Source organism: Neomonachus schauinslandi, chromosome 10 (assembly GCF_002201575.2).
Source record: "Neomonachus schauinslandi chromosome 10, ASM220157v2, whole genome shotgun sequence".
Taxonomy (NCBI): Eukaryota; Metazoa; Chordata; class Mammalia; order Carnivora; family Phocidae; genus Neomonachus; species Neomonachus schauinslandi.
The window spans coordinates 114036502-114050735 of NC_058412.1; the positions used below are offsets into that span (position 1 = coordinate 114036502).

The 14234-nt window shown below is 43.4% G+C and overlaps 1 protein-coding gene across 1 annotated transcript in view; it reads left to right on the forward strand.

The window, feature by feature from the left end:
* The first annotated feature begins 13557 nt into the window (after positions 1–13557).
* The window catches only part of ITCH (itchy E3 ubiquitin protein ligase), a 121439-nt gene continuing 120762 nt past the window's right edge, over positions 13558–14234 (forward strand). Inside the window, exon 1 of the mRNA XM_021689029.1 lies at positions 13558–13622. The gene's annotated coding sequence lies outside the window, so the exon portion shown is untranslated. The remainder of the gene's footprint in view (positions 13623–14234) is intronic.

Sequence of the window (14234 nt, forward strand, 5' to 3'; positions counted from 1 at the left end):
TAAATTAGTAAAAAATTAACAAGGTTTGTTTCTACAGCTTTCTCGGTTTTAAAGTTTCTCTCTCTGGTGATGAGGTATTTTTACTTCTTAGTACAGGGAGAGTATTTTTCATATGGGAGATTTGTTTCCTGATTTCAGCAGGACAGAGGAGGAAGTGTCCTTCCACCAGTTGCTTCCCAAATAGTTTCAATTCAGAATAATCAGGGTGTTATTGTGGTACATTTTGGGTGGTCTGCCATTGGCCCTTACAGATCAAAGGAGAGGAGGTGGTAAAAGGAAATCAAGGGTTCAGACTTGGCTTTCAGATATGACCTGGGAGACCAAGGTCATTGGAGGAGAGGAGACCAAGGAAAGCTCTGATGTTGAACCAATCATCCTAGAAGTATATCAGGAATAGAGGTAAGAAGTAAAACAACCAGTTTTTCTTTTTCTTTTTTTTTAAGGATTTTATTTATTTATTTCACAGAGAGAAACACAGCGAGAGAGGGAACACAAGTAGGGGGAGTGGGAGAGGGAGAAGCAGGCTTCCCGCTGAGCAGGGAGCCCGACAAGGGGCTCGATCCCAGGACCCTGGGATCATGATCTGAGTCGAAGGCAGACGCCTAATGACTGAGCCACACAGGCGCCCCAAACAACCAGTTTTTCTACAGGGGAGGAAATGGAGGTGAGAGATGTTGAGGAACATTCTTAAGATCACACAGTGATGATGGCAGGGGAGCTGGGATTTGAGGCCACCCTCTACCTAACCCTGGAGCGTGGGTCACACCTCTACTCTGCTCAATCAGTGAGTTCAGCCTCTGAGGCTAGGGCCCTGAGGGCTTCTGTCTCCTCTCCTGCAGGGCTAGCCTTTGCCAGGCCACCTCATGCCAACCATCAGCATGGGTTACCCCAGCCACCTGCCCCCATCTTCTCTGAATTCTGCATTCTGTTCACTGTCATGGACTTTTTCTCCTCCCCTTTAGCTGATCTGTCTGCAGAACCTGTTCTACCCTGGAGGCTGCGTCAATAGCTCCAGATCATGCTGTTCATGACACAGCCTGTCCCATGGCCAGGCCTTCTTCTGACATGGACTGTGAGGGAAATGATAGTCATAAAGCAAATAACAGCACCTGCTTCTGTGAACCCTCACAAGCACCCACTCTACACCAGACTTGGTATCTGTCCCCTCTTATTTGATCCTCATGACATCTGGTTGTACCCATTTTACAGATGAGAACACAAAGGCTCAGAGAGATAAAGTCACTTGTCTATGACCCCACAGCCAGGAAGTTGCAGAGCTGGAGTTAATCCTGAAAATGTTTAGCTCTCAAAGTCCTTGTCCTTTGCAAATTCTGAAGAAAAAAAAATTAAATTAAATAATGGGCATAATAGTGTTTGTTCCAGTAGAACACATTTTTATTAAAATAACTTTTCGAAAGAATTGCATGTTTCCTGACCTCCATCTGCCAGAGCATGCTGGCATTCCCTGTCAAATCTCCTTCAAGAATTCTTTAGAATTCTCTGGGGGTGTCTTTCCTGTGTTCCAAAACAGATCCTGTTGGCTGCCACGTGACCTTACCATTGCTCACCCTAATTGAGTAGGTACTTAGAGTGTGCCTGGCATCTGGCCTAGCATTCTATGCACATGATTTCATATACATGTCCACACACCCCTAATATACCTACATAAAATATAAACAAATTATATATATAAATATAAAAAATACTGTTTCTCCCTCACAAATGAGGCACAGAGAAGTAAGGTGGGTAGCTATTGGTAGCATCCAGACCTCAGGGTTGGAAAAACAAGCTGTAGTGTCCATCCCTGCAGTAGTGATCCTGGCATCTTTCCCGGCCTGAATTCTCAGTGTGATATGGGGAGTTGTTCCTAACTGTACACAGTCCCCAGGCCTGGTGCTCTGGCTTTCATGGACATTCTATGGGCCACCCAACATCCTTTATTGAATTTCTTTCCTACTCAAACTGAAGAGAGTTGGTTTCTTTTATTTGCAACTAAGCTTTTTTTTTTTTTTTTAAAGATTTTATTTATTCATCTGGGGGAGAGACAGACAGACAGAGAGAGCACAAGCAGGGGGAGAGGCAGAGAGAGAGGGAGAAGCAGACTCCCCACTGAGCCGGGAGCCCGACATGGAGCTCTATCCCAGGACCTGGTGATCATGACCTGAGCCGAAGGCAGACACCTAACCATCTGAGCCACCCAGGCGCCCCTGCAACTAAGCTTTCTGATTGATATGTTCCATAGCAACTCTATCAGGTACGTGTGTTTTTTGTATTAAAAGTATTTTTGAGTTATTTAATTAATGTTTTAAAGTAATAATATAGGTGCTTGTGAATCCACCATCCCAAAATAAAATGCAGAACCTCACAGTAACCTGTGTCTGTCTGTCCTCCTCCCCACCCAACCCTTTCCCCGACCACAGTGACCATCCTCCTGAACCCTGTGTTCATCATTCCCTCTCTTTTTATTTTAAAAAAATTCTATTGAATTGTAACATATATACAGTAAAGTACACAAATATCAAGTGTACAATTCAAATTTATATGTCTGTATAGGTTTTTGTATAACTAGATCAATATACAGAATATTACCCATGTCCCAGAAGGCTCCTTCATGACCCCTCCCATCTAATTCCTGATGCTCCAGAGAAACCAGTATTCTTACCCCTATTACCTTATATTTGTTTTGTCTGTTCTTAAACTTTAAAAGAAAAAGTATACTTTTTATGGGTGTAAATTCTTTTTTTGTCTAGCTTCTTTCATTCATCATTATGTTTGTGCAAATCATCTATGTTTTCACGTGTAGTGGTAGTTTGTACTTTTTATTGTTATATGTATTCCATTGTATGAACATGCCATAATTTATTCATTCTCCTATTGAAAACATTTGGGTTGTTCTCTTACTTTCCTTTGCATATTGCTTTATTTCATCTATATGTATTTCTAAAAGTGTCATCTCCAGGGCGCCTGGGTGGCTCAGTTGGTTAAGCGACTGCCTTCGGCTCAGGTCATGATCCTGGAGTCCCGGGATCGAGTCCCGCATCGGGCTCCCTGCTCAGCGGGGAGTCTGCTTCTCCCTCTGACCCTCCCCCCTCTCATGCTCTCTCTCTCTATCTCATTCTCTCTCTCAGATAAATAAATAAAATCTTTAAAAAAAAAAGTGTCATCTCCATGTTTACAACTGTGGAAACTGAGGCTCAGAGAAGTTAGGTGACTTGCCTGAAGTTGCACAGCAAATAAGCAGTAGAACCAGGATTGACTCCTAAGTTCTGCATCTCAGCTGCAGAGGAGTGGAATAAAGGCCCTTCCTCTTTTTACCCTCTGGGACTGGGGGATTGCCATGGGTGTCCAAACGACCCAGGTGGCCTGACCGTCCCTGGTGGCAGAGGATTGTGATGCAGCTTGGTGGCTGGGAGCTCTGTGTTTGTGACATGAGCTTATTCTTACCCTCTCAGGCAGCAGCTGCAAGTTCCTGACAGCCCCTTTCCCAACCATGGTGTCAGGCAAGGTTTGGAAGGCTCAAGGTTCAGGGTCCCAGCCTCTGTCTCTCTCCAACCCTAGGTCGGGCAGAGTGGGCTGTGGAGTCACCAGGCAGGCAGGCTGAGGCTGGCCACCCTGATGCATGGCCTTGCGTTGGCTCCCAGCTGAACTCATCATCATCTGCCTTAGCAGTTTGTCCTCTTTTGTATATACTCTGTGATGTGACTTATTCTTATTTTCTTTAAATCAACTCCCTTTTCAAAAACAACTTTAGGGACATCTGGGTGGCTCAGTCAGTTGAGTGCCTAACTTTTGGTTTTGGCTGAGGTCATGACCTCGGGGTCATGGGGTCGATGCCCACCTCAGGCTTGGTGCTCAGCGGGGAGTCTGCTTGGGGTTCTCCCCTACTCCCCTCCCCAATATTCTCTCTCCTCTCTCTTTATCTCAAATAAATGGATAAATCTTTAAAAAAAACTGTCCTTCAAAAAAAAAAACCAATTTTAGTTATTTTCAAAATTTGAATTTTTCAAATAGCTAATATAAGCATCTGAGACATTATTCAAAGAGTACGAACAGGTGTAGAAGGGAAAAGTTTTTCTCCTGCCCTTATCTCCCAGCCACCCAATTCCTTTAAGAGATGTCCACTTTATTAATTTCCTTTGTGTCTTCTAGAGATGATCTATGCATATATAAACAAATGGGATAGTCTATTTACTTTTATTTTTTACCAAATGTTTAGACTTTATTTCCTAAATAAAATAAATTGGAGACTGTTTCATATCCGTGTATATAGATCTTCCTCGCTTTTTTTTTTTTTTTAAGGTTGCATAGTTTTCCAGTACCAAGCTTTATCTCATCCCTTACTAATGGACATTGACCTTATTTCCAGTGTTTTCCTATTACAAACAATGTTATGATAAATAACCAGATTCATTTGCTATTTTGCTCTTTGCATATTTATCTGTAAATTCCTAGAGATGGAACTGCTGAAACAACTGGCGTATGTGGGTTTTTTGTTTTTTGCATTTTTTTTTTTTAGGGAGGGAAGAGATTGAGAGAGCGAGTGCACATGTGCGCCTAGTAGGGGAGGAGGGGCAGAGAGAGAATCTTAAAGCAGGCTCCACCGTGGGCTTGCAGCCCCGGGTTGGGGAGGGGGTAGCCCGACTCGGGGCTAGATCTCACGACCCTGAGATCATCACCTGAGCATTGGAAGCTTAACCGACTGAGCCACCCAGAGGCCCCCACATAATGCATTTTTTTAAAAAAACTTTATAGAGGTATAATTAACATACCATAAAATTCACCCGTTTTACAGGTACAATTCAATGATTTGTAGCAAATTCATTGAGTTATGCAGCTATCATCATAATCTATTTTTAGAATATTTTCAGTACTCCAATAAGATCCCTCATGGTCATTTGCAATTACTTTCCATTCCCATTCTCCGCCACGGGCAACCACTCATCTCTACACATTTCTGTCTCTACACATTTGCCTTTTCTGGGCATTTCATATACTGAACATGGAATCATACAATATGTCATCTCTTGTGTCTGGGTTTTTTTATTTAGCTTAATGTTTCTGCGGTTCATTCATGACATAGCATGTATCGATAACTCATTCTGTTTTATTACTGAATAGTATTCCATTGTATGAATATAATACATTTTTTAATTTATTCACCAATTAATGGATATTTGAGTTGTTTCTTTTTATTTTCACTTTCTGGCTATCATGAATAATGTTGCTGTAAACATTTACATGCAGGTCATTGGTAGACATATATTTTCATTTCTCTTGGGTAGATACATAGAAGTGGAATTATTGGATCATGTGATAAATTTATATTCAACTTTTTAAGAAACCAAGAAACTGTTTTCCAAAGTGTCTGTACCATTTTATAGTCCTATCAGCAATGTATGAAACTTCCTGCTTCTCCACATTCTTGCCAACGTTTGTAATTGTCTGGTTTTTTTTTTTTTATTATTATTATTATAACCATTCTAGTGGGTGTAAATGGCATGTCATTGTGGTTTTAATTTGCATTTCACTAATGACTAATGATGTTGGGAATCTGTTCATGTGCTTATTAGTCATTCCTGTATCTTCTTTGGTGAAATGGTAAAAATGCTCATTTTTTTAAATGGGGTTGTTTGTCTTCTTATTATTGAGTTTTGAAAGTTCTTTGTATATTTTGGATACAAATCCTTTACAATATATGTGTTCTGAGCAAATATTTTCTCCCAGTCTGTGGCTTATCTTTCATTTTTTTCTTTTCTTTCTTTTTTTTTTTTTAAAGATTTTATTTATTTATTTGAGAGAGAGAGAATGAGAGAGAGCACACGAGAGGGGGGAGGGTCAGAGGGAGAAGCAGACTCCCTGCCGAGCAGGGAGCCCGATGCGGGACTCGATCCCGGGACTCCAGGATCATGACCTGAGCCGAAGGCAGTCGCTTAACCAACTGAGCCACCCAGGCGCCCCTTCTTTTTTTTTTTTAAGACGTATTCACCCATTTTTATTTTTTAAGTAGGCTCCACACCCAATGTGGGGCTTGAATTCATGACCCTGAGATCAAGAGTCACATGCTCTACCGACGGAGCCAGCCAGGCACCCCTTTCATTTTCTTAATGGTGTCTTTAAAAAAAATTTATTGAAGCAAAAGTCACAAAACATAAAATCAACCATTTAATATTGAACAATTCTGGGCACCTGGCTGGCTCAGTTGAAAGAACATGCAACTCTTGATCTCAGGGTCTTGAGTTCAAATCCCGTGTGGGTGTAGAGAATATACACATACGTAAGTCTTAAAAACAAAAATTGAACAATTCATTAATGGTGACTTTTGAAGAAAGAAATTGAAATTTGATGGTCTAATTTATTAAATTTTTTTTAATAGATAATGCTTGTGTCATATCTAAGAACACTTTTCCTAACCCAAGGTCTCAAAGATTTTTCTCCAGTGTCTCCTAAAAGTCTTATAGTTTGACTCTTCTCTTTAGGTTTCTGATCCAATTTAAGTTATTTTTTGTGTATGGTGTAAAGTAGGGTCATAAGTCCATCTTTTTACATCTTAAATTTCAATAAATATGGCCAAATTGTCTTCCCACCACACACCTGACATCACACCAATCAGCAGTGAGCATGGCTGTTTTCTCACACCCTTGCTAACACAACTGAGATATCAAACTTTTTGTTCTTGACCAATCTAATCATGAAAATATAGCATCTCATAGCTTTACTTGCTGAATTCCTACTTTAGCCACAACCTAAGCACTACTGTGAAATATATTGGCTCCGTGTATTAGCTACCTATTGCTTCAGCATACATTACCATGAAATGCAGTGTGACTGGACCATTTAAACTTGCAGGACCTGCCCTTCCTTCCCTCCAACCTTAGAAGGTCCTCAAGGACTGAAAATAAAGTCACACTCCCTGTATATTTGATTGCGCCCCTTGCCACCTCAGAAGTTTACGTAAATGGAGGCTGAGTTCTAAGATTCCCAGGATTGTTTCTGGCCTGACATCTTCCCAGCTTGCATAAGGTGACCTGGATGCTTGTTGCTTGACTCTGTCTTTGCCTGAGGAACTGCAGGCATGACTTAAATTTTTTTTAAAGAGATATGAATTCTGGTTTAGGACAGACATTTCCAGTACTATAGGCAAGAAATGATTCTGATCTGCAATCTGTAGAGATAGGGTAATGGGGCTTTACTGGGAGAAGGACAACCTTAGGTTTGAAAGCAAGAAAAGAGGGAACTGGGGATAATGAGCAGGAGTAGAAGCTCTGACATACTGTTTATTATCCAAGGGAGTTCTTCAGGCCTACAATTGCTCATCCAAATTTTAGTCCTCCCAAAAACTGCAGGAGGAGTTGCTCAGAGCTCCTTATGGCTATTTATTTTTATGACTTTTTTTTTCCTACTTCTATATTCAGTACAGAAAATCTGAAGGATACAGAGAAGCACAAAGTCTCTTTTTTTGCACTGATTCAAGAAGAGGGAGTTGTGAAGTAGGTGAAAAAGACAGTCCTAGGTTTAAATATCAGGTCTGTTTCTTACATTCTCTGAAGTTTGGCAAGTCACCCAACCCTTCTGACCTCTGTTTCCTCCTCTAGAAAAGTGGTACTCACAATGCCTCCTCCCTCATTGGGGATGAATACAGGCACATTTAGTTCAGGGCATACAGTGGGCACTCAGTGTGTCTCTGTCTCCTTCTTTCACAATTTATAAGAAATTCTCATTCAAGGATTTTCTGAGCATCTTTAAGGTGTTATTACAGGCCAGAGGAAATATAAGGATGGATAAGACTGTGTCTTTGCCCTTGAAGAACTTATGGTTTGGGGAAGGAGAGATTAAATGGTCCAGTCAGCTGCCTTTTGATAAAATAGGCACGTGACTCCAATTTTCAGATGTCAGCAGAGGCCCAGAGAGGCCAAGAAATAGAGCAAGTAAGTAGTAGGGAGGGGACTGGAACACAGTTAAGAGGACTATTGTGACAGAAGCAATGAGAGAGGAATTTTGGAAATAAAATCATGCCAGTTTGTAGTTCAAAAGAGAGGAACAGGGGCGCTTGCCTAGCTGGCTCAGTCAGTAGAGCATGCGATTCTTGATCTCAGGCTCCTGAGTTCAAGCCCCACACTGGGTGTAGAGCCTATTAAAAAAAAAGGGGGGGGGGGACAGGTGGGAGATGGAGATGTGTGTAAATGAATCAAGGGTTACAAATCCAGCCCTGAAGGTGGACTTCATTTTGTTTGTGCAGGATTTTCCCCTCCCCTCCCAACATTTTATTATGAAAATTTTCAAACATATAGAACAGTTGAAACGATTGTACAGTGAACATCCATCTATTCCACCATCTCGATTCTACAGTTGCTGTTTGCTATATTTGCTTTGTCATGTATTTATTCATTTATCTAGCTCTCCATCCATCCATCTTATTTGATGCAATTCAAAGAAGCTGCAGAGTTCACTCTCCCTCTAGACACTTCAGCACCCCTATCATTAGACCTCGATATTTGTTTTTATTTTTAGGTTCAATTTACATACAGTGATATGCGTAGATTTCAAGTATACCGTTTGCGGAGTTTTGACAAATGCATGCAACTGTGTAATCCACACCTCTCACAAGTTACTGAGAGAACATTTCAACAGCAGAAAATTCCCTCCTGCCAAAGGCCACTACCACTGTGATTTTTTTCGCCATTGATTAGGTTTTACCTGTTCTAGAACATTATACAAATAGAATTATAGAGGGTATACTCTTTTGTATAAGGTGTCTTTCTTTTAGCATGATGTCTGAGGCTTATCTATTTTTTGCGTATTAGTACTTTTGTTATTGCCTAGTAGTATTCCACTCTATGAGTGACTATAACACAGTTTATCAATTTTCCTGTTGATGGAACACACAGTTGCCGGTGTTGTATGTCTGGCTGCAGTTGCCAGTGTTGTATGTCTGGCTGCAAATCCTGGCTCTGCTACTTGCTAGATATGTGCCTATGTGCTGGTTACTTTGTCTCTTTGAGATTCAGTTTTCGCAATCTGCATAATGGGAAAACTGACAGCTATTGCTTATTGAATGCTTGCCATGTGCCCATTTAGCACTGTTCCAAGTGTTTTACATATTCATTTAATCCTCATAATGACCCACAAGACAGTATCTATTACTGTTTCCATTTTATAGATTTGGAAACCCAGCACCCCACCTAGTTGCCAGGAGTATTCAATGAGCTAGTGCATGTAAAGCACCTGAGACTCTACATTGTAACTACAATGTAGACAGTAAACATTAACTGTTATTTTTCTTCTTACTGGCCCTTAGAGGAATTTATTTATTTATTTATTTTTAAATATTTTTAAAAAGATTTTATTTATTTATTTGACAGAGAGAGCGCTTGCGTGAGCACAAGCAGGAAGAGTGGTGGGCAGAGGGAGAAGCAGGCTCTCCGCTGAGCAAGGAGCCTGATGTGGGACTCCATCCCAGGACCCTGGGATCATGACCTGAGCTGAAGGCAAACGCTTAAAGACTGAGCTACTCAGGCATCCCTCTTAGTGGAATTTAAGTTTATTACTCTTTTTTTTTTTTTTTTTTTTTTAATTTTTTTTTTTTTTTTTAAGGTTTTATTTATTTATCTGAGACAGAGAGAATGAGAGAGACAGAGAGCACATGAGAGGGGGGAGGGTCAGAGGGAGAAGCAGGCTCCCTGCGGAGCAGGGAGCCCGATGCGGGACTCGATCCAGGGACTCCAGGATCATGACCTGAGCCGAAGGCAGTCGCTTAACCAACTGAGCCACCCAGGCGCCCCTAAGTTTATTACTCTTAATGGAGAAAGTGTATAAAACCCTGGGAATAGGGTTGCCAGATAAAATGCAGATGTCCAGTTAAATTTAAATTTTAGATAGACAAAATAATTTTAGTGTATGTTACATCAAATTTGTCACATATTAATGCTAAAAAGTTATTCATTGTTTACGTGAAATTCAAATTTAATCGAGCATCCTATATTTTTATTTTCTAAGCCTGGCAAGTGACTAAGGCAACTAGGGACAGAACTTGTGTACATCATTTTGCAGATGAGGAAAAAGTCTTAAAGAGGGCAAATGAGAGAGCCATGAGGTCTTAAGTGGATCCAGATCTTTGGATCCAGATCTTGGGCTCCTAGAAGCTCCATCCCGTGTCTGCTCTTCATCAATGCGAAGCTCTGCCACTTTTCAAGTCTTCCCCTGCCTCTGGCAGTTGAATGCCGAGTAGCTTCAGGGAAGAGAGGGACAGCAGAAATGACTAAGTGTTCTGCAGGGAAAGCCAGCGACAGGCGGCATGTGGGCTGCTGGGGTTTCTCTTCCCACTCCTTCCAGCACTGCATCCCTGCTTCCTTCCCTCCTTCTCTCCCCAGAGGCCTGGAAAGCTCCTTCCCTTGCTGGTTGGGGCCTCCTCCAGCCCTGCTCTGGCAGGGCTGGGTCCTGTCCCAGGCTGACCTGGGTGTCCAAGGCAGAAGGAGGGTGTAGGTGGTTCAAGGCTTTATCAATCACAGGGTCTGCATTCTTATCAGGTCTAGACTGACTTCTGAATCAGGGAACCTGGGAGCCAGAGCCACGGCATGGGAGATGAAGAAGTGGCCACACTGGGATTCACTGCTCTCACCAATTCAGCTTCTCCCTGGAGAACCACCAACTACCTACCATAGATTTCCCAGAATCTTCACAATATCCTGAGGTAGAATCTATTATTTCCATTTAGAGATTTGGACACTGAGGTTAAGGGTCTTGCCTAAGATCCCTAAAGTAAATTGTTGACAGTCAGGACTAGATCCTTGATCCATATGTTTCTGAAGAAACCTAAATTATTAACTTCTGCTAGGTACTGCCTCCCAGATCAGAGCTAATTCACCCTGTTGGCATTAGCAAGTTAGGATAGCATAGTCCTGTGGTTCTCAAAATGTGATCCCCGGGCATCAACATCACCTGGGAACTTGTTAGAAATGTAAATTCTTGAGCACCTGCGTGGTTCAGTTGGTTAAGCATCTGCCTTCGGCTCAGGTCATGATCCCAGGGTCCTGGGATCGAGTCCCACATCGGGCTCTCTGCTCAGCAGGAGTCTGCTTCTCCCTCTACCTCTGCCTGCCCCCTACTTGTACTCTCACCCTCCCTCTCAAATAAATAAATGAAATATTAAAAAAAAAGAAATTTAAATTCTTGGGCCTGAAAACAGAACCTTCTGACTCAGAAATTCTGAGGCTAATACCTGGCAATCTGGTTTTAATAAGCCATCCAGGTGATTCTGATGCACTCTTAAGTTTGAGAATTTTGGTGTATAGTAGAAAGAGGTACATTTTTTTTAAATTATATATTTAAAGCATATTTGTTTTAAGTAAACTTTTTTTTTAAGATTTTATTTATTTATTTGACAGAGAGAGACACAGCGAGAGAGGGAACACAAGCAGGGGGAGTGGGAGAAGGAGAAGCAGGCTTCCTGCCAAGCAGGGAGCCTGATGCGGGGTTCGATCCCGGGACCCTGAGATCATGACCCTGAGATCATGACCTGAGCCGAAGGCAGACTTAATGACTGAGCCACCCAGGCGCCCCTGTTTTAAATAAACTTTTATTGACATATAATATAAATACAGAAAAAGACACAAATCATAAGTATACAGCTCAGTGAACTTTCACAAAGTGAGGATGCTTATGTACCAGCACCCAGATGGAGACACAGAACATTATTACCAGCCTGGAGAAGCCCCTTTGTGCTCCTTCCTGGTACTACCTCTCCTCAAAGGATAATCACTATCCTGACTTCAAACACCATAGATTAGTTTTGCCTAACATTATATGTTTTAAAAAATTACAGATGAAGACATGGAGCACCTGGGTGGCTCAGTCGGTTAAGTGACCCACTGTTGTTTCAGCTCAGGGCATGATCTCAGGGTCGTGAAATCGAGCCCTGACTGGGGCTCCCCACTCAGCAGGGAGTCTGCTTGAGATACTCTCTCTCTCTCCCTCTGCCCACCCTTCCTCTCTCCAATAAATAAATCTTAAAAAAAAAAATTGTAGATGAAGACAGAATCTGGACCCAGAGGACTTTGATTGGATCCCTGGTTTCCTAGTAAAGTGATCTTGAACCAGTCATCTAATTTCCTTGAGACTCATTTCCTTCTCTGTATAATGGTCATAGAAATATCTCAAACCTTAAAGGGACACTGCGTTTCTCAAACTTGTGTGTTGTCAAGAATCACCCAGGGAACTACTTAAAAAAATCCACATTCCCCAGGGCATACATTCTTAATAGGACAAAAATTGGTTGTGGGTAGAGAGGAAAAATTTTTTTTCCTTGCTTATGTAAAAGCACGTATATACATATGGTACATTAATAGATATATAGTATATTTGTGATATTAAAATTTTATGGGGGGAATAATTAGAGAAAAATGTCTAAAAATGTTCCTTAGAGAGCTGATAATTTTTTAAAAAGGTTGAAAAACACTGCCCTATAGCAATGATTCTCCAAGTGTGGTCTGCGGTTAAAAATGCAAATTCAGACCTACTGAATCGGAAATTCTGGGGGTGGGGACCCGCAATCTATGGTTGAACAAATCCTTCAGGAGACTCTGATGGGCACTAAAGTTTTAGAACCACTGCCTTGGAGATTCTGAATGGGGTAGGGTCCCTGAGTCTGGACCTTTAACAAGCTCTCCTAAGTCATATTGCAGGAAACATTGACATAGAGATTTGAATGTACTTTGAAAATCGCAAGTGACGTTCCAGTTGGTAAAATAAGTTCACAAGGAGGAAACAGGCTAAACAATAATAGTGAAGGTCACTAATTACTAGGCACTTAGCTGGGCCTCTGAGTCTACTTGCACAGCCTATTAATTCTCACAAACAACCCATGAAGAAGTTAAGAGGATGGACTCTGAAGCCAGATTGCCTGGGTTTGTATCCAGCTTGTGACTTGGTTTATGCATCTGTAAAGTGAGGATAATGGAGGTACTTTCCTCATAGATCTGTTGTGAGGATTAAAGAAGCTTATTGATCAGTTCTTCGAACACCTGCCACATTGGCACCACTTACATGTTGGCTATTTCATCATCCTTGAGCGCACCCTGTTAAAAGGTGGATTTGAACCCAATCAATTTAACTCCCGAGTGTACTTTCTTGAGGAATAAACTATAATCCCCAGTGGTTCTGAAAGTGTGATCCCCCACCAGGAGCACACCAGAGTTAGAAATGCAAATTATTAGATCCCATCCCAGACCTGCTGAAAGAGAAACTCTGGGGGTGGGGCCCCTAAATTTCAACAAGCCCTCAGGTGATTCTGATGCACATTAGCGTTTGGGAACCACAGCTACAGTCTTCAGAGGTTCGGGGGTGGGGGGGTGCTTTAAAAACAAACAAACAAAAAGCCTAGAGTGGCTGGGAGCAATCCCAGAGCCCCTCCCACCTAAGGGCGAGTAAACTGTTTAGAAGCGCTCCCCAGCTCCGGCCAACTCTCCCGGCTGGCGCGCAAGGCCTTCTGGGGCTTGTGGTCAAATACCTCCAGAGCTAGAGGCGCCTGCGCGTTGGCCGCCAACTCGCTCTAGTTGCTGTGGTCGGGGCTCGGGACCGGCTGCCATCTTAGTCGAGGGACTGAAGAGTCGCCGCCGCCCCGAGTCCCGGTAAACATTCGCGGGCGGACTGGGGGCAGTTCTGGGTAGAGGGGCGAGCCTGCATGAGAGTGTCCGAGGAGAACCAGGGGTGAAGGAGTGCGGCGCGCGGGCGGAGGACCCCAGAGCCGGAACTGCTCTCTTTTCCCTCACAGCCGGTGCCCGTGGGGGGCGCGGGGAGCTCGGGCTAGTGGCCGAGGGGTGGGTTGGCCGGAGGCGCCGAGCAACCACTGTCTGGCCGGGGTATGGTGGAGCCCCTCGCCTCGCGGGCGCCAAGTTGTGAGAGGGCTGGGCTGTGGCGGGGGCCTGCAGGGTCCGGCCCCGCGCCCCTCGGCCCCGCCCGGGGGCCACTCTCCTGCGGCCCGGCCTACGCGCGGGGCCCGGCGGCAGCGGCCGGAGCGGCCGACGTGGCCCTGTGAGGGGCGGCGGCCGGGCCCACCTGCCACTCGGCTGGCCTTCCCGAGACTTTTTGGAGCTCCCAGTCGCGAGGCGGGCCCAGCACAGCGGCTGCCTCCTCTTTCTTCCACTCCCCTCCTCCCTCCATTGTCCCCCATCGTGGTGGTCCCGCCCGGGCGCCCTTTTCCGCGCCCGCTGCCGCGGCCTCGCCGGCACCTCCCGGCGCAG